Source organism: Lichenostomus cassidix, chromosome 24, assembly GCF_008360975.1.
Source record: "Lichenostomus cassidix isolate B80296 chromosome 24, HeHo_3.0, whole genome shotgun sequence".
NCBI classification, from domain to species: Eukaryota; Metazoa; Chordata; class Aves; order Passeriformes; family Meliphagidae; genus Lichenostomus; species Lichenostomus cassidix.
Genome location: NC_139504.1, coordinates 378,840 through 400,209, shown reverse-complemented (window position 1 = coordinate 400,209; position 21,370 = coordinate 378,840). Strand labels below are relative to the sequence as shown.

The 21,370-nt window shown below is 44.1% G+C and overlaps 1 protein-coding gene across 4 annotated transcripts in view; it reads right to left on the bottom strand.

Moving 5' to 3' along the window:
- ARHGAP32 (Rho GTPase activating protein 32) overlaps positions 1–21,370 on the bottom strand; it is a 235,147-nt gene that overhangs the window by 167,486 nt on the left and 46,291 nt on the right. For 2 of the 4 annotated variants that reach the window (XM_085081965.1, XM_085081966.1), the window contains exon 1: positions 7,098–7,209. The exons of 1 other annotated variant lie outside the window; for it this stretch is intronic. The gene's annotated coding sequence lies outside the window, so the exon portion shown is untranslated. Of the gene's footprint in view, positions 1–7,097; positions 7,211–21,370 lie in introns of those variants that run through there. One more of the 4 variants, XM_085081970.1, reaches the window with a different exon arrangement.

The following is a 21,370-nucleotide window of genomic DNA, read 5'->3' as shown; positions in this document are numbered from 1 at the left end:
AATTCTTGCTAAAGGGACAATGACAGCAGCAGCCAAGCACGTTATGTCTGCCAACCCCAAACAGAGAGAACAGAACAACAAATAGGAGGTTTGCCTGTTGTCTGTGAATTTTGAGATTTAAAAGTGTCTTGAATCTGTATTTTAAATGAGCAAAGAGGTCATCCTGAGCCTAAAAAGCAAGAAAAGGGATTGGAAAAGGTCAGCACAAACAGGCCCCATACAAAACAGAACATTGTATTCAGGATCTGTCAGCATCTGGAATTACTTGTGAGCAGCTGCTCCTGAGAAGTTCCATGTGTGGTCAAGCACTGAAAAGGGAGAATGTGCTCAAATCCAGGGACATTTGCTAGAGAAAAGGTTTTTGTGAGATTCGTGTGTCTCCAATGTTTGTTAACACTGAATAGTGGAGAAAAGCTGTATTATTCCTGCAAGTCATCTGTCCTGCACATGAGGGAAAAAGCAGCATCTCCACCAAGGTTCTGCTGCTCCAGACCTGAGGAGAAGCCATTTTTGTCACCTGCAGAGACAGCACTGGGAAACTGGGGGAAATTAATTAAAAATGAGGTATGGACTTCACACAGAAAGGGCTGTAAACTGGGGAGATGCCCTGGGAGATCTAACACAGAGACTGGGACAGGTGTTTATAAAGTACATGATGAAACTGTTGTCACCTCAACAATGTTAAAAACACTGCATAAACAAAGCCCAGGAGCAAAACACAGATTCAGAATTAATACTGAGTTGGAGTTTTGGTTCATTTTGTGCTGCCTTTATATATACATACATATATACACAGAAAAACTGTGAGAGTTCTTCATTTTGGTTCTGTTTTAAAGAAAAAGCTTCCCGTTTTGCACTCAGAAGCAATCAGTCTTGGATGCTTTTACAAGCAGAGGAAAATATAATTCAGGTGTCCATCTGCATTCCCAAACCAAAATGGAGTGTGTCATTTTAAAACAACAAACTTCATTAGAAACAGCAAACTTTGTTAGGGTGAAGCTGGCAAGAAAAGGCAAGGAGTTAAGGAAGTTCCAAGTGCTCCAGGACAACACTGTGCCTGCACACCACATTAACTGGGAGAAAAGGGAAGGAATTGGTATGTCTAATCTGGCTTTTTCCCCACAAGGACTCCACTTGTGGTGCTGGGAGCTGTCACAGCAGTTTTTCCAGTAGCATAATTATCTCCCTATGAAACTTGCTTCCCTCTCCAGAGTCCAGCAGGGGGGAGGATGGGGTGTTTGTCTTTTCTTTCCAATAATGAACCCCTCCTGGCTGCCAGCCTCAGCAGCTCTGCTCTGTTTCCCAAACTAATGCTGGTTTCAAGGCTGCAGATGGAAGCTCAGCTCCTCTGGCTCCTCACCCCAGCAACCACATCCCAACATCTCCCATAAAGAACAACTCTGGGCTTTGCCAGAGCAGCCCCCACACATGAGCAGCAAGAGCTCTGACACTTTCACAGCTTCCCAGGGGGATTTGAGGATCAGATATGGAAGCGATCAGAGGCTTGTTAATCTCATTATATTGCTCCTGCAAAAAGCTATGAGCAACCATGGCAGTATTAAACAAATTAGTTTGTAGATTAAAAAAGTCAACACAGCTTTGGTTAACCTTCTGGACACAAATTTAATGGCTCTCTGCAACCACAAATACCAGGATTTGAGAAAAACCATCCTCTGAAATTGATATCTGGTGTTGGCCTTTCTTCCCTCCACTGTTAACACGGAACAGAGATTCCCAGCCCATGAAAATGTGTTTTCATGTGTGCCCAGAAGCAGTGCCTCTAGCAGCGCAAGGACCTGGGAAAGTCCCTTCTAAAGGAAGCTGTCAACACTGAGAATTGAATGAGACCCTGCAAGATGAAGACATCAGCATAGTTTCCTCTTCTTGTCCTATTTTTCACAAGCCATGCTTTGTTTCTGGCTAGGCAAGTCCTCCAGCCAGCCTGCTCCTCTCTGTGTTCCAAACGAGACCAATTTAACTGCAGAAAATGCTTAGATCTGCTCCTACACTCTGGCTCTTCCTTGAGCTGACACTACCAAGAGCTGGTTTCACAGTAGATTTTGCTTATGCAAAAGCATGTTAAGAGCAGTCACTGCCTTTATCCTCACAGTAGAGTGCCCGAGTATCAAACACCTGGAAACTGTGTTAGGACACATGCCCAAGGTCAAAACCCACTCTTATTTCATGTGTGCAAAGGGGTGTGCTGGCTGTTTGATGTCATTCAAAGTTCTGCTAAAGGAAAACATAAAAATATGATCATGGCCTCTCTTCCCATCAGTCCAAATTATCAGATTTGGTCAGAAATCATGAAAACAAAAAAATGTACCAAGTAGTTAAGTGCTCTTTTTATTTACATTTGGACTCACGATTGCATGGACCTTTGCTTGTCAAAAGCTTTCTCCCAGCACATCTCTGTCAGAACACAAACAGATTTTCACACAGCCACTGTAGGCATATGCACTTAAAATAGTTGGATATTTTACGTAAATAATTTTTTTTAAAAGCATGGCATGCACTGGCTCAGCACATTTACACTCCCAAAACAGAAGCCAGCACAGTGACACTGAAGACACTGCAAAGAGATACAATGCACATTTACAAATTACATTTATCTCACACAGCAAGCAAAGCTATTCCACTGAAGTATCAGTAAGACCAAATGCATTGAGAACAGCAGACTGAAAAAGCCTGGAAATACTGTACTTATTACCTCTGAAAAGTTTGTGAGATATCTTGTTATGTTTCACTTTTTAAAGGACAAAACCTTCTGAAATACACAAATGGAAAAATGTGGCCAGAAAATCAAGCCTGTTTGCACAGTTAAAGTACTCCTTAAGGGCTGAAATCTCATCTGCCACATTCCGGTCCTCAACAAGGTTTGAAGCACTAATTTATGAACCCTGGGGGAAAAAATATTGAGAAATCCTTGACTATTCAATAGCTCTGTGATTAGGAAAATCTCTGTATAACTCACAATGAAAGGAAGAAACCCCAGCCTGCTGGTGTTGATTAGTGTTACATCCAAAACAGGGACATGCACCCAGTGATCCAGATCCAGTGGAGAGTCCCAGCCACAGAACTGCCCCTTCCAAAGATGGTTAAATCCCACCAGGGCTGCACACTGCACTAAATCCATCTGCCAGGAGAAAGCACCCACCACCACGGCCCGTCTATCAGCTCCGTGTCCAGGAAAACATCATGGCTCATTCCAGAAAAGCCACAGGATTCCCCAGCTAAAACCACCCCCAGCTTGAACTGTCTGAAGCAAGAAATGAACAGCTGAGTTAAACTCTCACCGATGCTAATGAACAAGGCCTTTCTGGTCTTTAAAATTATGGGTACTGTCAGGTTAGAAGTTCTTCCCTAAACTGGATTAAGTGGAGAATTTAGACCTTCGAGGAGCCTTGGAGTGAACATGGAGTAAGTCTGTAACCCAAGGAGCAGCAATGCTCAGTCACCTCTGGATGCTTCAGGAGTTTAGTCAGGCATGGGATATGCTGAAAGGAGAGACAACCCTTTATAAATGCAATAATCTGACAGATGATCCAACACATACAGCCTGCTCCTGGGCATGCTTGACTCTGCCCATTCCAGCCACTGCCCCTCACAACCAAGGGTGGCCTCTGCCACCACAAAACTCCTTGGACCAGAGTGGAGGAAAACTGGACAGACCTTTTAGTAAGTACTGCACTTCTACTGCTGTTTTACCCAGAGGAGGAAGCAAACTAGATTAGCTGTGTATTGAGTAAGGAAAGGCAACTGACAGAAAAGCAGGTGTTACATCACGTCCGAGGTGTCTCCAGAGGTGCTGGGATAACTAATTCTACAGTCACACTTTCAGAAGAAGTGAACACAGGACGTAAGAGAAGCTGGAATACAAATGGCACTTTAAAGTAAGGTACCAAGTTCAAATTCCTCCCCTCCTCCTCACATCATCCCCTCTCTAAATCACACTGGATCTTCTTCCCATCAGCCAAAGGAGCAGCCGTCAGAGTGAAATGCACCTATGTGCTGAGGGTTACACTTCAGCTTCTTTCTGGATCCCAAATTCAGGCATGTTTGCAAGCTCCAGAAAAAGTACACACAACCTCCTTCAACAAATACGCAAGAGCAAGCAGCTGAGTAGCTGCACCACTCCATCCTAAGGAGCTGGATGGAATTCTGGAAATGCCCACTCCTTCTCAGTCCCTGCCATTGCCTCCTGTCACTATTCCCAATATTCAAAAGAACACACAAAAGGTGTACATCTGCCTGTTTTTTCTTTGTTACATGAATACACACTGGAGCTTACCCTGATCTGACTCAACAGCTAACGAGCTCGTGCTTTGGTCTTTTATCCTCAGGACTGAGAAACTCAGATCCCATCCCAGTTCTCCTGCTTTCTGTCCAACACATCCACTGTTTCAATGTCACCTTATTCCTCCTTTCACCAAGGATTCTGTGGAGTTTTTTCCCTCTTTTCTCCAGGCTGATAACTGAATGGAAGATGGGAATAACATTTCTTTTTTCAGCATAGGTGTAAACTAAGGGATTTAATTCTCTTTAATGACCACTACCAGGAGCAGAATATCAAAAGATTAAACTGTGATCCCTGACACCAGGGCATGAAGTTTTCATAAAGTACCAAATAATAAGGATGGTTCAACACAAAGAAAGATTAAACCAAAAAACTTGACAAAGGGGGATTAAATGATTATTTCTGTATTTTTATATAAATACTGAGGACATGTCACACGGGACATTTGTTACACTGGTTGTTGCAAAAAGACCCGGGGGAGCCAAGGACATTCTCACTAATGCCCTGATAAAATTGTCCCCTCCTTGCATAAAACAAAATGCGGGAGGTTTTTCCACTGAAAGCATCCCCGGGGGCTGGAGCCTGGGAAAGCTGTGTGCCGGAGCTGGAGGGCACGCAGAGGTCAGGAGGAGAGGCAGCTCAGCCGTGAGCAGAGGACATGCCGTGACACCCAAGTCACCCCGAGCTGCCTGTGCCAAGCACCAATCTCAAAGATCAATCCTCCAGCCTGGCTCGGAGGATGTTCCCCATCCCGGGAACACACATGGCTCTGCCCCTGTCCTACCAGCCTTTACCCTGGCACAAGCTCAGCAACTGCTGTTTTCTGTCCCTCTTCCCTCCAGCCCAAAAGCCACTGCTATGGGTACGGCAAGGACTCTGCAACTCTTGGACGTGCCACTCGGAAAAGGACGTTTTCCTGAAGAAAATCTGCATCAGCACAGCACATTCACTTTGACGTCAATAACTAGCAAACTCCCCACACTCCAAGCATCCATCAGGAGCAGTGGAATGAGAGCAGGAAGTTAAAAATGCTCCTATAATCCTGTTAAATGCAAGCTCCGCTTCTAAAAAACAATACCAATTTTATCTCTGTGCTGAAAGGCAGGACATGAACAAGAGATCTGCCTTCAGAGAGCCAACCCTAATAAGCTCATCCTGAGATCTGTCATACTCTGGACTCTGCACAAGCGACAAAAAGAGGGGATGTCACTGCCAGAACTAAAACCTATTTAATCTGCAGACTTCCATGGATGACAAGACCTTTTTGGAGGAAAACTGCATAGACTTTATCACACCACTGCTAAACTTTGTCTGTCTTCAGCCAGAAACCTCATACTGCACATACTGACATTGCCAGCTTCTCACAAATATCAGTGTTCTCATTCCCAAGGGAACTCACAAACACAAATCCTGTAGTTCCTATTTACAAAATCCCCTCTGGCAAGCATGTGCCTCTATCCTTGGGTGACAACACATTGCCAATATATTGCATTTTGTGCTTTTTCCATGACAAAGGAAGATGGGGAGTGTAAAGCCTTAAGCATTAGCACACTAGACACAGTTAATTTTTAAATACAGTTTTGTTTCCAAGTAAGGGAAACCAAAATTTTCCAACTACATTTCTCACAGTGCCCAAGTCAAACAATGAGCAGATATCCAACAGCAGCTTTCCTAAGGATAAATACTTTAAGGAAGAAAGAAAAGACAGACAAATTCAACGAAATTTTGCAGTGCTGGTGGGAGCTACTCTCCTTTGGTTTCTGGCAGTGTAAGTGAAGTAGGAGGAGTCAGCATAAATTACCAAGACTTTGTTGATAATGTGTTAAACAGTGAAACAAGAACCTGTGTCTCCAGCTTCCACCACCCTGGTTCGTAAGTAACTTCTGGTGTGGTAAAACCCCCTTGATCTGTAAGCCAGGTAGGTGGTAACAGCAAGTTTTAAATGATACTGGGTCCCCAGCTCCCTCCTTTTTTCCTCACCAGTAAATATTTATTCACTTTCAACCCTGAAGTAGAAAATCCCAGTTGAACTGCAACAGCATCAGGCATCCTTCCTATCAGCCACAGCACAAACCCGAACCCAAGGTGAAGGAGATGATTTGCCATGAAGATAATCAGCACTGCCTCATTCCACAAGAATTTTAATGACACACACACATGATAACCTGGCCCTCCAGAACTATCACTCCTAAAGCCATATCCTATCAACAGCTTTTAGTTATCCATTAGAAAGGAAAAAAATTTGCTCAGCACAGAGCCCTGGCGACTACTGCATTCACACAGTCGAAGTACACGTGTGCTTCTCTCTGCTGTGCACAGCAAATAGTACATTTTTAATAGAAAAAAAATGTATTTTCTGTCATGCTGATAACCGCATTCTACACACTTTACCCGAAAATGCCTCAAGGACTGCTGTCACAAAAAGGACGGGATGCAAAATTAGACTTTGTCTCCTTTCTCCATGCCGGTGGGAGCGACACAGCGTAACGTGGCTGAAGCACGCAATTAACCTTTCTCCATTCAAACGTTTAACCACTTAAAAGACACACAGTCATTTACACGGGCTTAAAAATACAGCAAATATTAAAATGAACTTGCATTTCCTGGGTGGAAACGCCACGCTTGCCTTCCTTCATCCCAATCTACATTTTTATTAGGCATCGCCGGCTCTGACCAAGTGTGAAACAACTACATCCCTCGGAGATACGGTCCCAGCACTCCATTGATGAGGATTAAAACGAAGGAGGGGAAGGGAGGCTCGTCGCGGAGGAGCGTCCTGAGGGCTGTCGCTGGCACTGACCTGTGCGATCCATCGAGGCCGGTCCCGCTCTCGCTCCCGGTCTCGGCTGCGGCTGCGGCTCCGGCGGTGCCTGCGGCGAGCGCGGCCGAGCGGCTGCCAGGGAAGGCGGCGGCGGCGCCGGTCCCTCCCTCCATGTTGCGTGTACGGCACAGAGCGAGCGCCGAGCTCACACACAGCACACAAGGAGCAGCGGGATGGAGCTGCCGGGGAAGGAAAGGGCAGCGGCTCGGGCAGGGGCTGCTCCCGCGGCAGCCCGCCGCGATGCTACGGAGCCCCGGGTTTAACCTCCCCAAGGTGTGGTTCTAAAGGAAAAGCACAAGGCAGCTCGCGGGTCCGGGCTCCCATCTTGCTCTCCCTCAGCAGCACCGATTCTTGTTTTCCTGAGGCTGCTACAGGCATTTCAGCTGTAACCCTTTCCCGGCTGCAGGAGGAAGAGACATCTCTTTGTCCTGAGCACCTCCATCCCCGTCCCTCGGATCCACGCCGAGGGATATATCCACAGGACCTTTTCACCTGCTCTGCATGGTCTGACCCCTAAATAGCACTTAAACAAGTGACCAATAAGGACCATACGAGCAGGAGTTATTCCCAGTTCTGCCAACTGGATAACCTTGGATATATCACATTAATGTGTTTGCTGTTCTGCTTCCTCCTTTTGGAAAACAGGGTAATATTTACTGCGTTCCCAGAGAAGACTTGTGAGCCTAAATTTATTTCTCTGTTTATGTGGCCAGTTTGAAAAGGAGCTCTGTAAAAACCGCTGTTACAATTTCTAGTTCATACACCAAACCAGAAATTCGAAACAATTATTACAACCCAACTTTCAGATCCCATTAAAAGACTGAAATCCTTCACCAGACCACAAGTGCAGCAGTGTGGATGATGAGCTCTCCATCCAAAGCACTGAGATCTAGCAAATAAGAAGAAAGCCTGGATGATGGATGACTCTCAGTCCTGGCTTGGCCATTAGCTTGTTGTGTGACCTTCATCAAGTCATTTTAATCTTTTTGTATCAGTACAGAATGCAGAGCTTTCTCACTTCTGTGAAACAGCCTGAGATTTCCTATATTGTTATCACTGCTACTACTGGCTGAAGCTCAAATGTGCAAGCTGGAATTTGTAGCAATACTGGATATTGTCCGGCCGCAGCTCATGGAAACTCCATGTGGAATCTAAACGTTTAGTACATAGTTCCTTTCAACTCAGTAGGATGCTGAGGGTTATCAGTGTAAGTGAAGATTTGGGGGAGGGAGGAGGGGGTGAAATTCTGTATGCTCTTTGGACTGAGTGAGACACCAAGTTCTGAAACACAAAAAGATTTCCAAAACAACACCTTTTGTTTAAAATTAAACAGAAGAGGATGCACAACTCCAAATTATGCAGAACAGTCAGTGTAACTGTTCCTTTTTAGTCTGTAATGGTTGGATCAGTGCTGTATAACCAAGTGACAATAACCCCGTTCATCAGCCCTGATGCTTAAGGACACACGCCAAGCATGAGCTCAGCACTTACAGGAGACAAGGAAGATTCAAGCTTGGGAAAGCTGAGCAAAGTCAAACAAGTTATACCAGTTCTGTGCCTAGAAAGCCTAATGATCCTCTCCAAATCCCTCTCTCCCAAAGCTAATTTTTCTTTGTTTCACCAAAACAGACATGCAGGAATGGGACAAAGCTAAAGATAGAAAAACTTGATAGGAAACAACATGAGCATAAAAGCTGTTCTCATTTTGCATCAGTGGCTGCTGCACTGCAGGAGCTGTTTAAACACCCTTCCTGCCCCTGGACCCCTCACCTGCAGCTCCCAGTGACAGAGACCAAGGGATACTGGGTGGATTCATCCCAGGGATTATAGACCTCACCTGGTGGGTTTGACCTCTCTGACTTGAGTGGGGAAGTTAATTCAAACTCCAACACAGGAGAAAACAGAAGCACACTGTTTACATGGGGCTCACAGGGTTTACATGAGGTGATGGGGACAGAGCCAGGGCAGAGCTCCCCAGTGGTCCAGAACCCCAAAGCACCAACAGAATGAGAACACAAGGTGAGAAATCCTGTGGAAATTCTCCACCCAGCTGTACTACAATGAAATACTGCACCCTAAGTTGACCACAGATCGAAGATAAAACTCTGCTTAAAGGAATGAAGCAAAAACCCAGTTCCATAGTTCCTGGTGAACAGTGTTCAATCCAAGCTGAATGAAACAGAACCAAACATAGCAAAAACAAAGCTGTCACTTCAGAAAGTGATAAAGCATAAAAATTCAACTTCATAAAGTGATAAACTTCATGTGATAAAGTGATAAAGTGATTCAACTTCATAAAGTGATAAAGCATAAAAATTCAACTTCACGGTCCACACAGCATCTGCTACAGCTTAAGGTCTACTACCCTGCTTAGAGGAGTAGAAATAGCTGTGGGGGAAAATTTGAGAAATGTATCCACTACAGCTCCGGGAGACTCTTCCAACTACCTGGAACCTGTGACAAGCACAGAGAAGGCGCATTTCAGTGCACAGAGGTTGAGCACATCCACTCCCTACACAGGCAGGTGCTAGGGGCACGGCAGAGGATTGTGTCCTGCTGCTGCTTCCCGTTTCCATGCGGAGATCTCACCTCCAGCTCCTCCTGTCAGCGCCTCTCTCCTCACCCAGGGCTACCTGTTCTGCACTTTGGCTGCAAACCCACCAAGGCCAGAGCCTCTCTTACTCTTTACCTGTACATTTTTCAGTGCAGCACAGCCTCTTTCCAAGGCCAAGGCTTGGGATTGTACAACTAAACAATAATAAGGACTTTGTTTCACAGCTAACTAGAACTCACCAGTTATTAGGAACACCACTGTGCCTGTCCAAGTGTCACATTTAAACAGGTCTTTAAGTCATCTCTTAGACAACCAGGCTCAAAACTGCTATAGTTTGATGTAAACTCACAGGTTTCCTGCACGTGAGATGGATTCTTTCTGCTGGAGGTAAGTTTTGACAATAATGGATTATTTTTCTAATGCAGACAAGATCTCTCTCCGCTCAGCTATGCTTTACACTTATTCAGGGCTTGAATAATCACAACAACAAAACAAAAATATTACTCAAACTGGGGGGTTGTTGCTGTTTTTTCAATTGGGAGAATAGAGCAGAGAGGTATCACTGCAAACTCTAATTTGCTGTTAAATTAGCAATCGGCTTGGAAACACTTTCTCTCTTAATCCTTGGGGTAACAGGGTGGGCTCAGAATCGAAATAAAAACAAATCTCCAACCTAGAAAGCTGCTCTATGACACAGTTGCACCCATGACCAATTTATTTAACTTCAGGTTGAAAGAGCTCACAAGGATAATTTGATTTTCATAATGATTCAGCTTTCTACCACCTAAATAAACTTTGGGAAGCTGCAACAGCAATTCCTTTTTCAGACAATTCTCTCCTCACTGAAACTTCTGTCAACCACTTAAAGAACAGGATTATGCAATTCTGTACCACTTCTCACCTCAGCCAGTACTTTTCTTCCGCCTTTGATAGCTTCTCTGAGTTTAAACACCATTCCATTTAAGAAGATAAAAGTGCCAAGCAAGAGAGGATTTTAAATATAACCTCCTTGATTGCTTGAGGTTATCTAGTCAGAGAAGGACCAAGGATGCTGCAAGCCTTCCACCCTTGCTCTTTGCGTAATTTTTCATTAAATTAAACATGGACTGCCATTAATAATGTATGTATGGTAAGACAATGTAGGATTGCTTTGGTTTCCAAAAGTAAATTAATTTAATGGGAAAATAGTTCAATGTTAAGATATCTAAATTTTTGAGCAAATTATTTGAAGCAACACCATTCTTGTAGGGTATTTTACAACCACAATTTTAGCTGAGGTGCTGCTCAAGACGCACTGAAGCATGTTCAGGAAACAAAGACCAACTGGACAGCTGGAACCAAGAAACTAAAATATTTAAAAGAAAAACTTGCTGCTAGCCCAAGATGAGAACTATTTCATTGCTAATTAATGATATAGGTCACAAACTGCTCTCCTGAGGGATATGGCAGGACATTTGCCTCCCCCAGCCAAAGAGCACAGTTGTTCAAGGCCTGTTTAAATGTCATTTTATATAAAAAATGGTGGTTTTATACCAGAAGGACTCGGGGAATCACAGCACAAGAAAGAGGAAACCAGGCTGCACTTTGTGACTGACAAAACGTATGTAAAAGCCTTTCAAGCCGTGCCCACATCAGAGGCTCCTCGGGCAGGGTTAGGGCTGGATGAGGCTCTGAAGGGCTGGCTGCAGCCGTGCTCCCACACGGAGGCAGAAGTGCTGAGCAGGCACCTCCCAGTCACTGTCGAGAGGGTCATTCCTGCACATTCTCCCATGCAAGAGCTATGCCCAAGGCTCCACTTTCAATACAAGTGTACTGCCACTGCTGCACACCTCCCAGTTAATCATCTGAAGGGCCATTTACCCAGCTATGCATTATTGCTTCCCTGGGACAGTTACTGCACCTCCAGATCTCTGCCCTGCTGAATTCCTTGGTTATACCAAGAGACCTCGAGTTTGTGATGCCCAGCCAATCTGCTGCAGGTGTGTTACTGATTTCATAAACTGCAGACTGTATGTGTTTATCAAGGGAAGAAGAGGAGAAACAATTTAGGATCTCAGTGAAAGCCCAGCACTGCAAACACCTCATAGCAAGCGGGTGATTGGGATGTGGAGAACAAGGTGTGCTCACACTGGGTACACAATGTGGGATAGTCTCAGTTCCCAACCAAGACTTGTGTTTAAAGATGTCAAATACAGTTTTTGCTACAACACAGGCTGCGTAAAAGGAACGCTCAGGAGCACAGTCATTGCTAGAGATGCCAAGCAAGCCCATGGAACTGAATGTGCCACCTCCCCCTCCTAAACATGAGCCAGGCTGAGCCATCAGGTGCTGTACCTGTGCAAAGACATTTGCACATTCTGTGGTACTTCTGCACAACATTAATGCTGCAAAACCTGACACTCCACAGTCAAGCCCACACTGAAAACTCATATCCTTTTGTATGAGTTTTTATTATAAAATGCACAAGTGTCGAGCTCCAATTGGATACTCAGACTTCAGACCAGACGCAGCACACAAAGAGCAAGCTAAGGAGCCCCCACCTAGCTCCAAATCCTGCATGGGACACACGGTGATTTTAAGTCATGAACCACACTCTTCACTGGTGGAATCCCTGCCAGGGACAGGGACAGAAGAAACAGGGACTCCCTGCAACTTATTGTTTGCAAAACCTTATTCCAGGGTAAAGGGGAACCAGCCTCGTGGAGCAGACACTCAACTAGATGAGTAAATTCCAGCATTCCCACACTACTTTTCTTCCTCCCCAAACAGTCTGAGCAAGCTGCTGCTCAGGACAAGTCCGTGCTTGTCCCATGGAGCTGTGCCCAATGTGTGTCTGTGTGTGTGATCCACCTGCTCTGTTCAGCACTGTCCATAATCCCTCAGCACCTGCCCTCAGGGAACCAGCAGGCACTCAGAGGTATTCCCCTCAAAAGTGTCTTAGACATGGCAAAAGAGAACTCTGCAGTGCAAAGGAAACAGCAACCTTCGTTAAAAATTTACATTTTCACAAGTTCACTATGGAGAAATAGATTATCAGTGTCAAGGCTTCTCAAGAGTAGCTTATTCCTTGGACTTCTTTCCACCTGGCTCAAGACTTGAAAACCTGTCTCACTGAGCCTAGAGAAAGTGCAAGATAAGCCACAAGGACAAGAAAAAATCCTGAGAGATGGAGAACAGAGACATGAGTGAGGGAAGCAAGCAGAGTAATTACCACACACAAGGTCTGTATTTCTCCAGCTTTGGAGAAAACAGGAGCACATTCAGCAGCAGGGAGAAGCAGAGACAGCTCAGGGGAAAGAGGTGTTTGAGCTCCTGACACTGTTGTGAAGAGCTCTGCCATCCTTAAAACTCGTGGTCAAGAGAGAACCTGTTCATTAAAGCTGGATGATGGAAGGGGCCCATGAGGGAGAGCCACAGTTTGAGACTGAATGTGGTGGAAACTTCCAAGTCTGAGCAGTGGGGGAACAGATCAAATGGCACCAGCACAGACACATTTCACTGCCGCCAGGTCACAGCTCCCACAGGTAACAGCGTCTGGCCCCCAAATGATAGCAACCCATGGAGCAGTTTCTTCTCCAGAGCAAGAGCTTTGCACTAGCAAAGACACAGAAAGAACATCTTGCAAGTGATTTGAGCATCCATGTATCTATAACCAGAGGAGACTGCACAGGAGTTGAAAAATTTTAAATTCTTCCCTCATCTGTCCATCCCTCTCCTTTCTGAGCATCGTTCCACATTTCCCCAAGTCCCTTTTCAGCCCAGCTGCTCTTTAAGTACAAGCTGATCCTCTCTTTTGTCATATGAACTGAAAAATGTGTGTCAATTGTGAGCACTGTGGGCAGTCCAGACCACCAGAGCAGTGCACCTTTAGGCTGCAGGAGGGTATCCCACGGGATTGCACAGTCCATCCTCTGCAGCAGGAGTGATCCGACTCCACACCTGCAGAGCAGGGAGCTTCCCATCTGGGAGAGGTGGGAATTGCATTAAGCACCTCTGGTGCAGCTGTCAGGCACTCAGTGTCTAAATACACAGTCCTACAAAGGACTCCAGTTTGCTTTTTTCCCAGGTGTAAAGCTGGCAATGAGCTGCTCTGGTTTTATATTAGGCAACCATGATTTGACTCACAGGAATATACTGCAATAGCTCTGGCAATAATTCTGCCTCTATCTCACCTCAGTCCCCTCCTGGATGAAAGCTTTTATTTAAAATATTCCCCAAGACAGTTGCAAGAAGACAAAGAGAGAAAAATTTCTGTCTTCTGTGTCACTACCTGCTCTTACCACAGCCATCATTCCCCTTTCACTCTGACTGACCCTCTCTGAAACAGGGCTATAGTTTTGCCTGTTCAGACATGAAAGTTCACAGATACTTTGGTTTAAGTACCTCCATCTGTACAGTCTATCACTCTTTCTAATCGTGTGCAGGCAGTTAAACCTTCTTTCTCCACACTCAACATCCAAGTACTTCATCTAGTAAAGGATATTGCTGATGTCCTCCCTGTGAAAAGCAGGGAATTGAAAGTCAGAAGATGAATGATTACTCAAACATTCCCAAAGTTGCCTGTGTAACTTCTCAGAGCTTGCACTCAGTGTCATGCCAGGCACTCCACATTAATCCATAAAAGAATGTGCACTATTTCCTCAGATATCAGTGATTTGGGACTGATAAGCAAGTTAGGACACGCATCCCAGGAGGTGAGCCTGTGAATCCTGCAGTAAGCTTCTCTGACTGAAGCTGGATTCTGCACAGACACTACTGCAGTAAGAAAGTATCTTTAAATGACCCCTCATGACATCTGCCTTGCTCTCATATTATTAGAAGACTTTTCACAATCATTCCTCCTCTACTTCAGTGTGTTTTAAGCCATATCAAATGCCCCAAACCCTGACACCCAACTTTCACTTTCCACTGCTCTTCACATCTCTTCATTGCTTTACTTCACCAGATTCCTACTCAACTGCTTTCTCTTTTTCAAGTTCTCATCTTTTGTTTTCTGCTCTCCCTTATCACCCCCCGCTTTCCCACTCACATCCTTCATTTTCCTGATGGTATTTCAGTCCTTCCACAACTCCTTATCCATATTCTTCTTTCCATTCTTGCACTCCTTCATTATCACAAAATGTCCTGTATCCCCTTTCCCAAGCATTGTTTTCTAAGAAATTATTTTACCCTGCTACAATAAAAAATCAAATCTTTTCTTTTCAAGCAAGTCTTGCAGTTGTTAAACCTATGGAGAGAGGCTGGAAAAAGCTGAGGAACACTGCTTAGTTTTAAACACTGTACTTCTGCTGCCCCTAAAACAACGTTTTATGCCCACAGCTTTGATGGGCAAATGAAATGCTAACAAAATCCAGACAAAGTTAAAACAATTATCAGGAGGTCTTGACACAAGCATTGACACCTTGACACCAAGAACACTTGACAAAGTACAGGATTTGGTCTCCCAGGTCATTTATCCAGACATGGGACACGTTATGCTGATAGAGATTTATTTTCTTGTCTCTGGAAAAATGGTTATGCAAAGCATTCCCTCTCCAAGCACAATACAGGTGACAGTTTCTCCCCTGCTCTGCAGCAAGTCTGGAAGCTGAAGAAGGGAAAGAAACCCAGTTAAATCAACTGGGACTGCTGAAGGGAGACAACACATGGTGCTGGCACAGTGGGGAAGACAGGAGAAGCAGCAGGAAGGATCAGCTCAGTGTCTCATACAAAATCCAGACAGTTCTGCACCACAGGGTAGGACTGGGAGAGCAAATTATGAAATTCTGGAGTATTGTTGCTATAAACCTGGATTTAAAGCTTGTGGACTAAGCAGCATCACACATATCACCTCAAATTGGGAACTCACCTTTATACAAGGTTTTTTCCAGCTGCATATAGATAACAGGGTTTTTGGGAGGTAAATAAATGAAAGCTATGAGCGAACTATGCTGAAAGCTCAGGAGTGACTCAGAACAGTCTGCTGATACCTGGATGTGACTAACACAGCCTTGGGAAGGGCTGGAGCTACACAGAAAGTCAGCAAGTTCAGAAAAGGCCAGGGAAAACCCAGCAATATGGATAGGCATGTTCAGAGCCCTCTGAAAGAGCCTGTGCTGTACTCCCAGCACTGGAGCACCAATTACTTGCAAATACAAGTAGCCAGAACACCTGAAATAAATGAGGTGTGGAGCCTGTCCTTCACAAAAGGTGCTGCCTCAACACAGAGGAACAGCCAACAGGAGAAACCCAACATGCAGAAAGTTCCAAAATACAGCTGAAACTTCTCATTGTTCGGGGATAGTCTTATCTTCGCCTGCAGGGCATTTATTTGGTCAGTCCCAGCTCTGTATCTGCAACTTCTCCATTCCAGCACTATCAACATATGAATATTCTGTTTTGTGAGGCTTGAAGTAATATTCATGGAAACTGTCACTTGGTGTCTGTCATTATGACATTCACTCTGCATCGAGCAGGACGAGATCACTGAGATCCCTGAGACAGGAACATGCTGCTGTTCCTGGGGGGTTTATTTTTGTGTTTAAACATTGGAGAAGGGGATAATGCATGGAAATGTAGATCTTATGTTACGTAACACAAACACTGCAAAGCAAGAAATGCAGCTCCTGCTCCTACCCCCAGAGAAAACCACTGCACCTCCAGGCTTTAGCTTATCCTCTGATATTCCAAGATAAGAATCTATCCTGGCTACTGCTCAGAAAAATACACAAAGCACAAAATGCATTTTTATCCAAAAAAAATCATTGTTTTTGTTAAAAACTGGACATAAATGTTTTTTGTTAAAAGAGAAGTTCCATATTTTCTCAAAGTACAGCTTCTGGGTTTTTTTTTCAACACCACTGAAAGCTTTTTAACACAGCACACAGTTAAATGACAATAAAATGGCTGTTTTGAACATGAAGGAGATTACACTTTTTCTGAAACAGAAAGAAAAGAAGCTGAAAGACAAATCTAATTTTCTCTCATTATAATCCATTGATGCACAGATTTTTGTTAATTGCATTCCTTATGGGTATAATCTAAATATTTTAATCTATAATAAACCTACAACGCACCACAGGAAAGTAGCAGAGAAAGAGCTTGGGGAATCTTTTAGCAAATTTTTCATTTGTTTTACATGGAAAACACCCTACGAGAAGCCTTAGAGAAGTGTATTATAGCCAGAAAATATCAAAGTGTTATGGCCAGGGAAACAGGACACACAGAAAAGAATATTCCAGCCCTGCTCCCCAGGCCCAACATCCAGAATTCCTAATACTCCCATTCCTGGAAGTGTCCAAGGCCAGGTTGGATGGGGCTTGGAGCAACCTGGGCTAATGGAAGGTGTCCCTGCCCACGGATAAGGGTGGGACTAGATGAGATTTAAGGGTCCTTTCTAACCCAAATAATTCTGGGATTTTATGATTGGTTTGGTGGGAAAGGGAGTAACAAAAGCTGTTAAAAACATGTTGTAGGAAAACAAGCTGTAAGATGTACGAAAAATTTCTCTGGGAAATAAAAAACAAAGTGTGTCCAGTGAAATTTATCCCAGCAGGAGAGCTCAGCCAGGCTGGTTTGCACTGCAAGGCTGGGGCACACCTGACCACCTGGCCTCCAAACCAGCCCTGCTGAACAGCCAGCAGGAAAGCTGGGAATTGGCCTCACCAGGCTAAAAAGCTGCATTGTCATTAAGTTTCCAGAATGTAATGAGCACACAAGGCGTAAAAACAGCACTTTAAAACCCAGTTTCTCCTGTCTCCATGAGGTAACACTTCTAGACATCCCCAAATCCACAGGTAACTAAAATTAAATGCAAACTGGAAAACAGATTTATAGCATTTTCTCAGTAATTGGAATGATATGAAGATTTCAGGTGCTCTTTGTCTTCATGCTCACAGTTCTGCAGCAGGGCTGGGTTTTACTTTAAGCACAGCCCTCTGCACTCCATATTCACACAGTGTAGCAGTTGTTCATTTTAGTTATGGGTAAAACCCAATATTTTGCACACATGCAAGGCTCTTTTTAACATACACTGGATGTATTTCACTCAGCAGAAAGGTGGTATGTTTACAGTTATTACCACTCCTTTCCCCCACAAGGGGCTATCACAGATTTAATGGTAACAGCTTAAACCACCAGAGCTCAGCTCAACAACATGAAGCTCCCAAGCGAGGATTCAAGACCCTCCTACAGGTACAAGAGGAAGGATCCACAAAGATGCTCCACTGTTGCCTGCCTTGCTGCAGTTGGTCTTGCACAGCATTTCAAAAACGCATCTCGGTGACTGCTTGTAGTTACAGGCTTGTCAACAGTGCTTGAGAGGATGCTGCTCTTGCGCGAAAAAGGAGACTACAGACAAACCCAGCCTAAGGAGCAAAAGAGGACAACACTTGTTTGTATCCTTTGTAGCATCCTAAATACGGGAAAGCAACATTCCCCTAAAGCCACCTCACTGGTCAGGCCACTCTCTCTTTTGTTTCACAAACTCACTTTCATTATTTCACAAGAACTGCTGCTGGCATAAATCAAATTCTTCACAGATTAAAGAGAAGGAACCTAACATAAGCTGCTAAATACAAGCTTTTCCTGAAAAGCACTACCTGAACCTCAGCTCAAGGCTTACCTCCCAGTCTTTCAGGGGTGACAGGGACAGAATTTCTTAGACATCCATTGCCAGTTATTTTAAACAGATCTCCAGCATCTATTCCATGGACGTGAGGGCTCAACAGCATCAAAACTTCAAGACAAATGATGTCAGTAAATCAGAAAAATAAATATATGATAAGATTCCAGCACCTGAGTTCTTACTATCATGAAGGAAAACAAATAAACCCACTTTACCATTCACTGAAAGTTGGTGCCAGTCATGTCTGGGAGTCCCAGCATTGACTGAACTCTGCAGTTCCAGCAGAAACATTCAACAAACAGAGGAGTCTGCACAGAAAAGCCAGAGGAGAAACGAAAGGGATGGGGCATTAAATGACTTGTCTGAGCACACAGTGAATTACTGTGGGATATCAGTCAAGTCTCCAAAGTCCCAGCTCTGTCTCTCCATCCCTCACAGGCCATGCTGGCTCACCAGTACAGATTCCTCTTCCTCAGTAAAGCAGGAGGAAGAAAAATCATCACATGGGTCCAGCAAGGAAGGCAGACAATCTTCTGCACATTTTGTTGAGCCAAAATAAGCCCTTTGAGCTCACCCCTGAGCACTAACAGAAACCTAACACATCAAAACCAGATTTTTTCATAGTCCGTATGTGGCTTTTAAGATGTCTTGGGACTCAATTTCTGTAAGACGAATGGAGGGAAATGAATAAGTCACTATGTTTAAGTCAAACCCATGAAAAGAAACATGAGTGCCAGACTCCTGGGTGACAACTGTGGGGTGGCAGGTGACTCATGCCCTGGCACAGGCAGGCTGTAATTTGGTGCAAAGAAGTCATCATAATCAATATTTACAGGTGGCTATTTTTATAAAAGGAGTGCACATTTGCCACAAAAGATTTAGAGACTGCTCTTTGAATAGAAATAAAAGCATCAGATGAACAATTCTGCACCTCCCCTCAAAAAAAAAAAGTGTCTTCAAACATAAACACATCTACAAAGCTGACCATGCAGATGGATATTAACCCTGGATCAAAAGCAGCACTGGAACATCCCTGTTGGCACCAACACCCAAAAGCACAGGGTGGGAGAATTTCTTCATTAAAAGAGTGATTAGACACTGGTAGGTACTGCCCAGGGAGGTGTGGAGTCTTCATCCCTGGAAGTGTCCAAGGAAGGCCTGGACGTGGCACTCAGTGCTCTGGGCCGGTGACAAGGTGGGGACTTGGCACAGCTTGGACTCAATGGCCTGGGAGGGCTTTTCCAGCCTTGATGATCCTGGGATTCTGTGACCAGTCCATGGGGGAATTATGAAACTTGTTTATAAGGATCAATGCTATTATGCAACTGTTAAATATGTTCATATTTCCAGCGTGAAAACAAACACTGCCAACAACTCCTCAGGGATTAATCTTGGGAAGCACCAGACAGATTTCAAGCACACGAGGTGATTACTTGGATGTTTCTGACAACTTCGTGCCTAAGGGCTGTGATTGTGAACCAGAAACGGTGCCAGAGCTGGTGCCTCTGCTAAGGGCCTCAGATCTGCAGTGGCAGTAAAGTCTTTTTTCTGTGTCCTGTTATCTGGGAAACACAGAATAATTTTACAAATGAAATTAAAAAAAAAGAAGGAACAAACCACACAATAAACTTAAGATCAAGATCTTGTAAAAGAAAGAAAATCAAACTCTACTCATTGCACCACAGTTATGCATAGAACACATTTATTTCTCAAGCTTCTAATGCTCACTGCAGACTCGCCAAATGATCAGCTTTTGCTTATGGATTTGCTTTAAATATATAACCTTATACATAGGTTATATACAGGGCTTACCTGCAAGAATGCCCAGAATTTGCCCAGAAATTTAAAACAAGACCATCTCCATAATTTCAAATCACTACAGAAAAGCTCACAGACACATCTTTTCCAGATCAAGCAGGAAGACTCACAGCTGATTTAGTTCCAATTCTATTAGTGCCAAACACCTAGCATTCCAGAACTAGTAAATTGTGTGCCCAATTATCACTTGTAGAGTTCAAGGGGCTGCATTTAAATGAAGATTATGGAAATGAAACAGACTCAAAATGCCTTTCTGACTAGAGAAATGAGCACTGAAAGCGATAGTTGCTCAGGAAAAGTATTTCTAAAACTTTTAAGTCTTACTAAGTGTCATTTTAATAAAGATCTAAAGAGTGCCAAGTTTTTTTTATTGCTGTCCCTCATTCCTACCCCATGACAAAGTAACCTACAAGACACAAAAAAGGCTGAGAAACAAAGATTTTCAGTAAGAGTGGATTTCTGCTTGAATGAGAAGCAGGGGAAGATATATTAAAGGGGAGAAGAGAAAAAAGGAGAAAAGAATATATAGAAGGAAACAAGCAACCAAAACAACAGTGAAAGTTAAAAGCATTAGAAAAAACTTGCCTCTAAATGGGGAGCAGACACTGCAGAAAGAAAAGTTTGGGCATGCTGAAACACAGCAATTTACGGAAAAATGCAACTGGGCAGGTTCCCTAAGTGCAATCCCACACCCTTGTGAACCAGCACATCCAGGTGCCTTTTCCTTCCTTGTCACTTCTGGGGCAAGTTCCCTCTCCCAGAGCACACAGTGACCAACACATCCACAATTCTGTAGTTACAGCTACAGAATTGGTGCCTTCTATGTTTCTGTTGCACCCAGAGAAGCTGTGGCTGCCCCGTCCCTGGAAGTGTCCAATGCCAGGCTAGACAGAGCTTGGAGCAACCTGGGCTAGTGGAAGGTGTCCCTGCCCATGGCAGAGGGTGGAATGGAATGGGCTTTAAGGGCCCTCCCAAATCAAACCATTCCTGAGCTCTTCTACGGATGGGGAGCCACAGCTCCTTGTCACCATGTTAATTCTAAACAAACAATGTGCCACAATCTGAAGTTCCACACAGGAACAGAACTTACATTTCATGCCTAGAATAGGATTTTGAAAGGGTCAGATGTGTTAAAAGTGACCCATTAGGCAAACCACTAACTAAAATAATGTTTCCAAATACATCTTTAGGCAGAACTTTGAAACCAGCGAGTCCTATTCCTCAGCAATCTCAATCCCAGTGCTTGATTCCCAAATTATTTCCAAAACATTGCTT